This window comes from Bidens hawaiensis, unplaced genomic scaffold (assembly GCF_021521415.1).
Source record: "Bidens hawaiensis isolate Kalapana, Puna unplaced genomic scaffold, B.hawaiensis_p1.1 tig00014823_1, whole genome shotgun sequence".
Taxonomy (NCBI): domain Eukaryota; kingdom Viridiplantae; phylum Streptophyta; class Magnoliopsida; order Asterales; family Asteraceae; genus Bidens; species Bidens hawaiensis.
The window spans coordinates 256,244-267,790 of record NW_027492306.1 but is presented as its reverse complement, the minus strand read 5'-3'; positions in this window follow the sequence as shown (position 1 = coordinate 267,790).

Below are 11,547 nucleotides of genomic sequence, written 5' to 3'. Positions count from 1 at the left end.
GCTCATGTTTGGTTCGTTATTTTGGGATGCCATCATTTGTTCTGGTTGATCTTCTCTTAATCTCTTGGCGTCTACTGACTCGTCTTTAATTGTTTCGACGGTTTCTGCAGTCCGTTTACGTGCTCATCGATGAAAGAGTTGTTCTGGTTCAGAAGTTAGAGAAACAAGCTCAGGCTCGAATGTAGAGGACATACATGGGATTAAATCAATTTGACATTGTTTAAATTAAACTAAAGTTTAGTTGAAGTTAAACTAAAATTTAGGCTAAGCTATTTAAAACTAAACTAATATATAAGTTAATTAAGCTAAAGTAACGGTAAAGGTAAAGGTTATGCTAGCCTTAAAAATATATTGTTTAATAGTTAGTAATAAAAAAAGTAAAATAAAATTTAAAAATTTTGTAAAATTATAAACAATGATTAAATTAAAACTTGGCTCGTTCTTAGAAACGTTCCGTGTCCCCGGTAACGACGCCAAAAACTTGATGCGTGTATGCGGTGCGATATAAAATGATAACTGATTGGGGGTTTTAGCTTTCGCACAATATCGTGTTTTAAATTTATAAAAGTGATTTCTACTAAGACTAAACACACACAAAATAGGCAAGTGTACCTATCGTATATGTAGAATAGTATTGGTAAGAACCAAGTATCGATCCGTAGACACAGATATTTTTAATAGTGAATCTTTGTCTTACTTTAATCGGAATGTTTAATCATTTTTAGGTTGATTTTTAAACTTTTTATAAAATAAAAATATATAATATACATGTGACAAGAAGAGAAGTTCTAAGTGAGTAATTCAACTATATGAAGGTTTACCATCTAATATCAAGAATCCACTCCATTATTCCTTGATGATTATTAAATAAATATGTGATAAACTTGTCTTAATAATATATCATAGAATAGTCCATCATTTCTAAGTGAACATATTATATGACATAAAATAAAGTAACATGCGCATTTTAAAGTCCATCATTTCCTAATGTCATGCTACCACGAGAATGCCAATTTAAGTAGACAAGCAGTTTGGTATAGTAGAACGATTAGGATTGACTTCGATTTCTCAAACACCAATCGTAACAGCTTCGAGTGGTTGTAGTTAACTCACACAACCTCCCATTGGTTGATTTAATTAGATTATAATTAATTACACACTCCATTAACATATAATTTTTTAACTAACATGATAACCTAAGCAATCGTGTTAACAATGTTATTTCAGAATTATCAAAACTAGAGAAATAGATAATAGCTTATATCTCACCATTTCTAAGTACAACATAAGGATCCATATTTTATCATGAGTAAAGTATCAAAGTATTCTTTTTACCTTCTATTTTCCAAGAACATGAATTACCATGAATAATTATAAATCATCAACCTTGATGTATTGGATTTAAGTGATAAAACGTTTCTTCATCAATGGATAATTGCAAAATAACCATGTACTATACCAAACTAAACCACATGTTTCATATAATAATCAAGTAAAACAAAGCTTCTTCATAGATTATAGATGGTAAATGGAGTTTAGCTCATAATGAGCATTAATATGAACATAAGAAGAGATAATGATAACAAACACATGATTAAACTAGAACAATCTAACCAAATGTGGATGAGTCTCCCTTCTTAATGATGATGGATTATGATGAAGTTGATGCTGATGGGTGATGATGGTAGCCTCCAAGCCTTCAAACTCCTCACAAGATCTTCAATATGAGTGTAATGCGGGTGTTTTTATAAGAGAAACCCGTTTAGAGATCTTCTTCAAGCACACCAAATGAGTGCAACATGATCCACTATTTATAGGTTGTGTGGAGAGAGGGGCACGACCCCGTTCTTAAGGAAGCACGGACCCGTATCCACATGTCCCAGTTGCATGTTGTCAGATTGTACATGATGACTCACCACGGGGGTGTGCTTTTGAGGCACGCCGCCGTGCTTTTTGTTGACATGTGCTTAAATTCTTTTTGTCTTATCTGAAGGTCACCACGGCCCGTGGTTGAGGAGACACGGCCCCGTGCTTTTGTCTTCAGTGTTTGCATTTTCTTGTAGATTTTTGTATTTTCTTGTGATCAGAAGCATGGAGGCGTGCTTCTTGTTTTTCTTATGTTTTCTTCTGTTTTTCTTCTGTTTTTCTTCGACTTTTCGCTTGTTTCTTCGTTTGAGGCTTGGGTTTACCTGAAATTGTATTTTAGTGTGATAAGTAGCCTTCTGAGCTAGTTTATTTGATAGAAGTTACAGTTTTTAGAGATTATTTGATGCTGAAAAGATATATATATATTTATATACATCAATAATTTCAAAACTATTGTGTTTAAAGCCATATGTTAAGACCTTTTGTTTATAAAAAAAACAAAGTTCTTTTTTTCAATAGACGAATGTCATTTTATTTCCTTAACACCAGAGATTTCTACCAAATACTTATAATTTATTGTTTTAGGAAAATAATTAGCACAAAACTTTTATTAATTAAAACAGTAGCTTTACAAACATGAGTCAAGACCAAAACTATCTCGTTTTGTAAAAACTAAACTTCATATTTAAAGTAACAACTAATATAAAACATGAGTTGAAAATGATTTTCATTTAGCTCGTAAATAATTATTCGTTTATACTAATTGAGAAATCATGTCATTTGCTATAAGTATTTGCTTTAAAAGTATGATGAAAACGTGCAAGAAAACATTTTTTTTAAATCTTAAAATAATTTAACAATGAGAAGTTATGCCATTAAGCAAAATAATTGTCATTTATTTCCTAATGAAACATAGATAATTGTTTCAATATATATAGTTTAGATAAAAAAAAACGAAGAAGTAGTAACAATAAAATAATAAAGAACCATGATACATATAAATCAAAGGAGTGGAGCCACACAAGCCAGGTTTTATTATAAACCCATTTATACTGTGTTTATACATTAAAGAAAAATACAAAATAATAATCTTATTCTGATTAGTCTGGTTTGTATATTAAAAAAAATAAATAAGAAAAAAAGAAATCCTATAATTTGTTAAGACATAAAAGAGGGATCAATTGGTATATAAAAAAATTACTCTGAATTAATGCTTGAATTCGTTAAACGAGGAGTTCTCCGTAAAGCGGTGTCAGAGTGAAACGGAGGCGGAAAACGAACATATTTCGAGTAAGGGAAACAGTGACGATTTGCTGTGTGCTTCTAAAACGAGTGTGAGTGTCGGTATTTATTAAATAACTAAATTTTTACCCGGCGCATTGCGCCGAGTTGGTTCAGATATGCTTTACATGACTGTTCACGTTGCACACTAACCAACAGCAAAGATCTAGCAACTATTACTCTTGTTGGAAAAACCACCTTTAACTAAAGGATGACAAACGCCAGACAAACACGAATACACCAATCAACCTGCATCACACGAAATAAATCAAATTATTGTAGGAGAAACTATATATTTGTCAATGCAATTATGTTATGTCAAGCACTTATATGTGTTTTTTATAATGTTGATGTTACCCATCTTTCGATGTCAGTTTTGTTCTCACAAACGTGCCCCATTTAGAACATTTAACACCTTGCAGACTTGAGGTAGACAATATATTTTTTCTTATTGGTCTTCGATTTTCATAAAATATTAACTTACTTGCTCTTGCTGCATCTAATATTGAAATAATTTTGAATCCTATCTTAATATGTATTTAAATCACGAGTACTTTACTTGAGACTTATTTAGTTTTAAAAACTCATTTCATTTAAGTTTTGAGATTAGGTTTGATTAGAATCTTTTTAAAGCGCTTACGTGCTATCTATAGCATGAAGAAATTGAGCAGACAAAATTAACTTTTTCTTTGAAGAATAAAAAGTTAAAATTTTTTATACATTTAAGTTTATTTGATAGCTAAATAATTAAGAGACATGCTCTAGAAGTGTACTTCTATTATCTATTATCAGGCTCAAACACTCAACCTATGATAAAGTATTGAGTAGTCTGAATTTGCTAGCCAGGGGTTATCAGACTCAACCCTAATTAGCAAGTTTTTTATATATTAATTAATAATCTTATTAACGTTAGTCTGCTAGCTAGGGGTTAACGGACTCAACCCTAGTTAGCAAGTGTTTTATATATTAATCAATAATCTTATTAACGTTAGTTATTTACCTTTAAAATGTATAACCTGAGAGATTCAATATAGCAAAACTGTGATCAAGCCTATAAAAAACAACACAAACAAATAAAAGCAAAAGCATGTTAAGAGCATGACAAATAACATGGCAAAAAAAGAACTCAGCATTCAACAAAAGAATCCAGACGTGTTGACTACTTATTATACATACAATATGACAACAAAATTAAAATACTTTTAAACTATTCGAGAACGCAAAATATACCTTGTTTTCAGTAAAATCAGGTTCGATTCCAACTCTTCTACTGACTTCTCATATTTCAACCTCTCTTGATCATAACGTTTAATCGTTTACTGGTTTCACACGTACTTTTTTCAATTTGCAGAAAATGTTAATTAAATATAGACTTTAATAGAGTTTATGCAAATTAAAAAAATTAAATAAACTTGCTGGCCTAGCACTAACCTCTACGTCACTTCTAGCAAGTTCAAAACTTTAAAGTGCTGATCTAGATATGTAATAAGCTCTTCAGATTTGCAATACCATAATGTCAACATGTTATTTATAAAACTTACATAAAACTAAATAACTTGGCAAGTAAATTTACATTAAATCTATAAATAATATAAATAAAGTTTAGAGCACCTAAAGTTGAATGTTTAGTGACGTCACTGCTGCAATTGTTCTTCTTTTCTAGTAGTTGCTTCCTATTAGCATTAATATAAGTGTACAAACTAAGCTGAACGAAATCGCGGACCCAAACTGAATCGCGGACCCAAAAGATTTTGGGTTCATGACTTCGGTCACCACTGTGAATATGGCCAAACTTCGCCACTGATCGATCGTATGCAATCTAAAATAAGTGTCACTAGTTGGTATTCGTCATCTTGTTTTCTAACATATTTCAAAAAATGTTACTTGAAGCACACAAAAGGCGGTATTTTGATTGTATTGCCCCTTAACTTGTGTTTTGAGTATTTTCAAACCATGGAGTTGTAAACTCTAAAAAATTTCAAAACATAATAGAGTGAATGAGTGATGTTTCATTAAAGGTTGAATCATGGGTGCGGAAGTGTAAGCTTATACTTGTGCATAAATAAGTAGTCATATGTAAAAAAAAAATCTACTAAAAAGGCAAGTACATGTTGAAAAAAAAAGTAGTAAGTTTTAATTTTTTTGGTAATTAAAGAAGCACAATTTCAGCAAGATGCATGCAGCATCATATTAGAAATCCATGCCTAATTTGTAATTAGGTTTAATTTTAATTTTAAGTGTCTCGCCCTCCCGGTTTGGTTGATTTTTGGTTTTAACTGGTTTGAAACCGCAGAGTAAACACTCAAACAAAATTACATAAATGGGACTGCTCATTTAGCTAGAGTCTGATTTGAGTAATTTTTTTTTACTCTTACTCAAACCAGCCTCTAGCTCAATGGGCAGTCCCATTTATAAATTAGATATTTATTAGATGCAACTGAGCTATAAACCGGAGAATGAATTTGGTTTAGTTTAGAAGTTCCTTTTTTTTTACTTAACATTGAAACTAAAAGATAAACATGCATAAATAGCATAAGAAAATAACAGGCTACTTCATTGCGTTAGAAGCTGCTTAGGGTAGAAAAAAAGGATGTTAGCTCATTAGATGTAAGTGAACTTTAAACCGCATAACGATATCGGTTTTTGGTTTAAAACTGGACCGAAAAATGAAAGTGGGACAAAATTGTTATTGGAATTTAGTAAAGGACAAACCTTGAAAGACTGTTATTCATTGTTTGGTTTCAACCATGTTCACGTATTCTTAAGTGCATCCAAACTATAAAGAAGAACAAATTCAGTTAATTAAAGAACAGAAAATCGAATTCATAATTAGGTTTGATTTTAATGGCTCCGGCTCAGTTCAGTTTTTGGTAAGCAAGTTTAAAAACTGGATAATTGAAGAGGTATGTCCCAGCAGAGCCCAGTTGGACCCGCAAGACTCACCTTGAAAAGGGACGTCTGCGCAGTTGAACCCGCAAGACTCCTTAACGGACGTCTGCGCGGTTGAACCCGCAAGACTTAACTTAAAGGAACGTCTGCGCAGAAACCAACTGGATCAGCAGGACCCACCACGCTCAGAGACGTGACGTCCTTACGCGCAGTACGCAAGCTGTCCCCGCAGGAAACGCCTCCCAATGGTTTCCAAGTACTCCGACTGTTCCCGCAGTTACGGATACCAGCCATCAGGGAAGGCTACCCGCGCAGCATGGCTACACGCACAAGGCTCAACTCTCATAATAATTCAGTAGTCACCTGAAGAAGGAATGAGCAAGCCGGGAACAGTCCCGCACAAAGGCGGGAGGGGGAAAACTCCCGCCCAAATGAGCCAGTCCGTACGATACTGAAAGATCTTTTGTACTGTACCTGACGAGGTATGGGCAAAAGATCTGACCAAAGATACGACAGCTCATTGACAACAGTATGGCGAGCAGCATGCTCTTGTACTGTATCACTATTAGCCGCTACCTACTCACCAACTCCTGTCATACCACGTGCATAGCCTGTAGTTGGTGGAAAAGGAATAGTACACAGCAGGCCTGGTCACTATCAGCCGCTGCCTACCCACCAACTACCAGCATGGCACGTGCGTAGGCCACAGTTGGTAGAACAGGAATACTATTCAGCCGGCTACACCTCCTTGGAAACCTACCTTCGGCTATAAATACCCCAAATGGTATGATCTCATCATCTTATCATCATATACTATCTCGTATTACATATTATACCTGATATCTGCTCTAGCAATCTCTTAATATACATTTATATTTAAAGAGCAATCTAGTCTGATTCTCACGCCGGAGGGTGGTCACAAGAAGGAACCCCCCCCCCCCCTTCTCAGTGACGAGCTCACGGTGTCTGTTTTGCAGGTTATCAGAAGAACCATCTTTGCCGGGTCCAACCCCTCGTGGGAAACATCTATTCAACCCCCAGGTTACTCGTAATCTGCCCGGGGTCCGGTTAGTGTTTCTTCAATAATGAACGCATGTAGACAGAATTTAAAAACCGGGCCAGGTGTAAAAAATAAAGATGTTAACTTATTAGATGCAGCTGAACTATAAGACGAATAATGAATTCGGTTTTGGTTAAGACTGAGTTGAAAACCGAACTTGTAATCAAGTTTAATTTTGATGCTAAATGGTAATGAACATTTTGTAAGCAATAATCTCTCATGTTGTTTAAAAAATCCTTAAAATGAAGACTTTAAAAGCTATAATATCTGCTCATAACACTTTAAATTAAAGGCTAGACTGTGCAGTACCTTTTAACATATCTTTGTTGATATTGCGGGTGTTGAGCAACTTGCGACACCAAATCTGAAACAAATAACATACTAATCAAATACCTCGAACAATAATTATCACATTCCTAATCAAGCTTTAGCGGCAAAAGCTGAAATCTGATATGATTTAACTTATTTGAAATGCAATTAATAAGTTTCAATTGAAGCTTATGGAACCAAATCTAAGACAAATAACATACATAATTGGACGTACCTCAGACAATACAAGCCATTAGCAGCACCAAATCCATAACATGCACATAGAAGAAAAGTTAAACTCAAACCCTAAACCTAAAACAGTGATAGCTACATCGCCGCTACCTAGGGTTCCACAGAAAAACCCCGACAGCGAATGATAGGGACCGATTCGAAATGGTCAATCTCCCAAAATAGTTAATCCGTTGAGTGGATCAAGCTCCAAAGAAATAAGAGAAAGAACATAACATTTTACTTCAATATATTTTCTTCATTCTAAATATTAAACAAGGACATGCCTTTATAGGCTTACACGAAACCGTAAAACCTTTAACTACTAGCCCACTAATGTTAACTACCTATCAAGTAAAAAGGAAATGTGAATAAAAGTACGAAACTACATGTAACGTGGAATGTGGGTGCATGGCTTTATGGTAGCTACGTGGAATATTGGTTATCCGGACATGTGCACGTATCAGCGAAGGTCATGAATGATGAATGTGGGGCGGCCAACAGGAGAAATGATACAATCGACAACGACTTAGACCACCGTAGGTAACAGTGATCGCTTTAGCGGACCACCACCACACAACCGCCACCTAGGGTTCTGATAGGAAACCCGGCAACAATCGGCAGAAATCTAGTTCTATTGAAGCACAATCAGAATATCTGTTGAGTTACGAAGAAAACAAAGAATCGATCAATTAGGGTCGACTGGTTTTTTCCCTGTTGTGGAGAGCGGATTGTATAACTTTAATTGGGATTTAGAGCATGTTTGGGATTGCTTCTTAAAAGTGGGCTTTTTGGAGAGGCAAAATATCCAAAATGCCCCTCCAAAAGCACCTAAAAATATTCAAAATGTCCCTCCAAAAGCACCTAAAAGCTCCAATTTGGAGCTTATGGCTTTTCGGAGAGGCAAAAATATCCAAAATGCCCCTCCAAAAGCATTTTGGATATTTTTAGGTGCTTTTGGAGGGGCATTTTGGATATTTTGCTTCTCCAAAAAGCCGTAAGCACTTTTAAGAAGCAATCCCAAACACCCCATTAGGAGGTGAGAACTTGTAATATTCGTTAATTTTCAAACCCGAAAACCCGACCCCATTTTAACTTTTCGATTTTGTTCTATTTAAACTTATATATTTTTATAATATTATTAATTAATCTCAATTTTCGTTTCATGTATTTTATGTAATCATTTCTATTCAAATATATTTTTTTACCACCCTTATAGTATTGCATACTCATTTAAAACATTCATAATCAAGATAATTTATTCATGAACTTTTCTCATGCAAATCACTAGAATAAATCTTGGATTATTATTATTACCATCTTTTTCATATGTTGTTTTTTTAATTAACTACTAAAAATAAAGCAATGAATATTTTAATTAAATAAAATTTATTAAAAGAGTTAAACACTTTGAAAACCTTTTAAACCATTTTAATTTTTGTTTTTAATTATATTAAATATGATTAATTTTTATAAATTCTATAAGACATAACAACTTCATATTTTCACTAATAAAAAGGAGGACAAATCTTTCATTATTTTCACACCTCAATCCACTATTTTCTTAAGATTGAAAGCACTAATAAGTAAGTTTTATGATTCCATGCATTTTATAGTTTTTATTTTGATTTAATGTTGAATGTTCATAATTTGTTCTTCATGATCATGTTACTTTTATCATAAAAATCTTATATATTGGTTAACAGAATCATCATAGATATCCAAGATAAACACTTTGATTTTTTCTAAATCTTGGATCAAACCTAGTTATTTTGCAAATATAAATATTATCTACATGTTATTATCTATTGATCATCATAAACTTATAAATATTTTTATTTTAAATAAGATGATATATACAAATTGGTTTTAATTAAATATTTCTTATAATAGAACTAGTATACTTAATTTCTCTAAATAACTAATTATTGTTTATTTTATTTCAATATAAACTAATATCTATAATTTCTTTAAAAGAATTCACGCAAAACATTTAAGTTAAATTAATTAATTACGTTACTTGGAAAAAAACGTTTAATCATAAATTGTTATTAGTATTGTTATTTAATCTTATATTAATAAGTAATAATTGTTTATCTACAAATTATTCTTCAACTAATAAACATCAAATGATTTATATAAACTTTATTCATTTTTGTTAAACTCAATAAAAATCCCTAAGTCCCCATTTGCCATAAGTTAATGATATATATATTAAAATAATGCCTAATTCCTAAAACTAATATTATTTAATCCTTATAGTTAGTCTTTAAATTTTGTATTTCCTTTTTAATTATAGTTCGTGATATTCGATCGTTCCAATTTCCTTAAACGCGAATTCGGTTATTATTTCAAGTTATCTTCAATCTCGAAGGTGAGTTTCCCACACCCCATTTTTATTCTTTTACTACTTTTGGGGGTAGCATATATATCATATCCAAATTACAATTTCGTTTATTCATTATTTACAAACTACAATTCGCTACATGGACTTGTGTGTTTACTTGTTACTTGCTTAAAATTACTTGCACATGGATTACTTCAATATAGTATGATCTTACCCCCCCCCCCTTTACGCTCCAGACATTTGTTATTATGAATGGAAAAGGGCCTCATTATCCGAGTACGTTGGTGCACAATCCCAACTGGAAAGGACCTTACTTGCGCTTATCAGAGTACGCTGGTGCACAATCTCAGCTAGAAAGGACCTTACTTGCTCCTTTACACTTGTTCATAAAATTGTATGATTTTTATGTACTTATATTAAAAACTTGTGTGAACTCACCAACTATTCATTTAGTTGACTTTATTTTATATATATGCTACAGGTACCTTATTTAGAGGATGTTTCCGTGATGAAGACATTAGTACTTAGAATATTCAACATAAATTGACAAATTACCTAAATGTGTATTTCTTTGTATTTCTTTTACTTCTAAACTTGTGTACTTGTTGTTTGAATCAATTAATGGTAATATTGTCACTTAATAGTGTCATATGTGTTTTGAGCAATCTGTACGTCACACTCGGGCGTATTCTTCTTTAGCCGGGGTGTCACATATTGTCACACCCCAACCTATGGCGGAACATGCCAGGGCACATCATTGATTGTATCGTAGCTCAGAAGACACTAAGTAAAATACACGTGTCAATATCTAAATTATTCATTCATATATCAATTTTCAAAAGCACAAACATTGTCTTAACAATAACGTTATAAATCAGTAATAAATAACTTAAAACAAAGAGAAAATGTTCTTCATTCATCAAGCAACCTACAGTCTCATCTAACTTCCAATACTCGATTCATCCGATAAAGCTACATGCACCATGCGTGAAGATATATATTTTGTCAACATAAAGTTGAGCAAGTAAACCACTATTTTGAGTATATATAATAATAAAATGAAAATTCCGTGTGATAATTGTAAATCACTACAACTAGTATAACAATAGATAAAAGTTGTCTTTTCACTCGAATCATTTTGATAACGAGCTAATTCGACGGCGTATGATCATACTAATGAGGATGAGGATGAAGATACCAACCAACATAAAGTAAAAACATAGTCACATTCGCACATATCAACTAATCGAGCAATTTCAATTACGCATATAGTGGAATCGTCGTAAAAACAATAATTTAATTGTGAACGAATAACGCCCCCAAAATTTATAAAGCGGTAAAAAGGGGGATGTGAATTTACTTACCTTTAATGAGTGGACTAAGTGCGGATAGTTAATAAGAAAAAGAACTAGGATAAAAGCGGTCAAACTCCTCGAGGTTCACCGACAAATATTCCTAGTTGTTGATGATAACAAAAATTAGATACAATCATAGCGAAATACTAACATTTATGACGGGTTTTGAGTGTCGATGTGGTTGGGTGTAACGTTAATATATTATTATATAC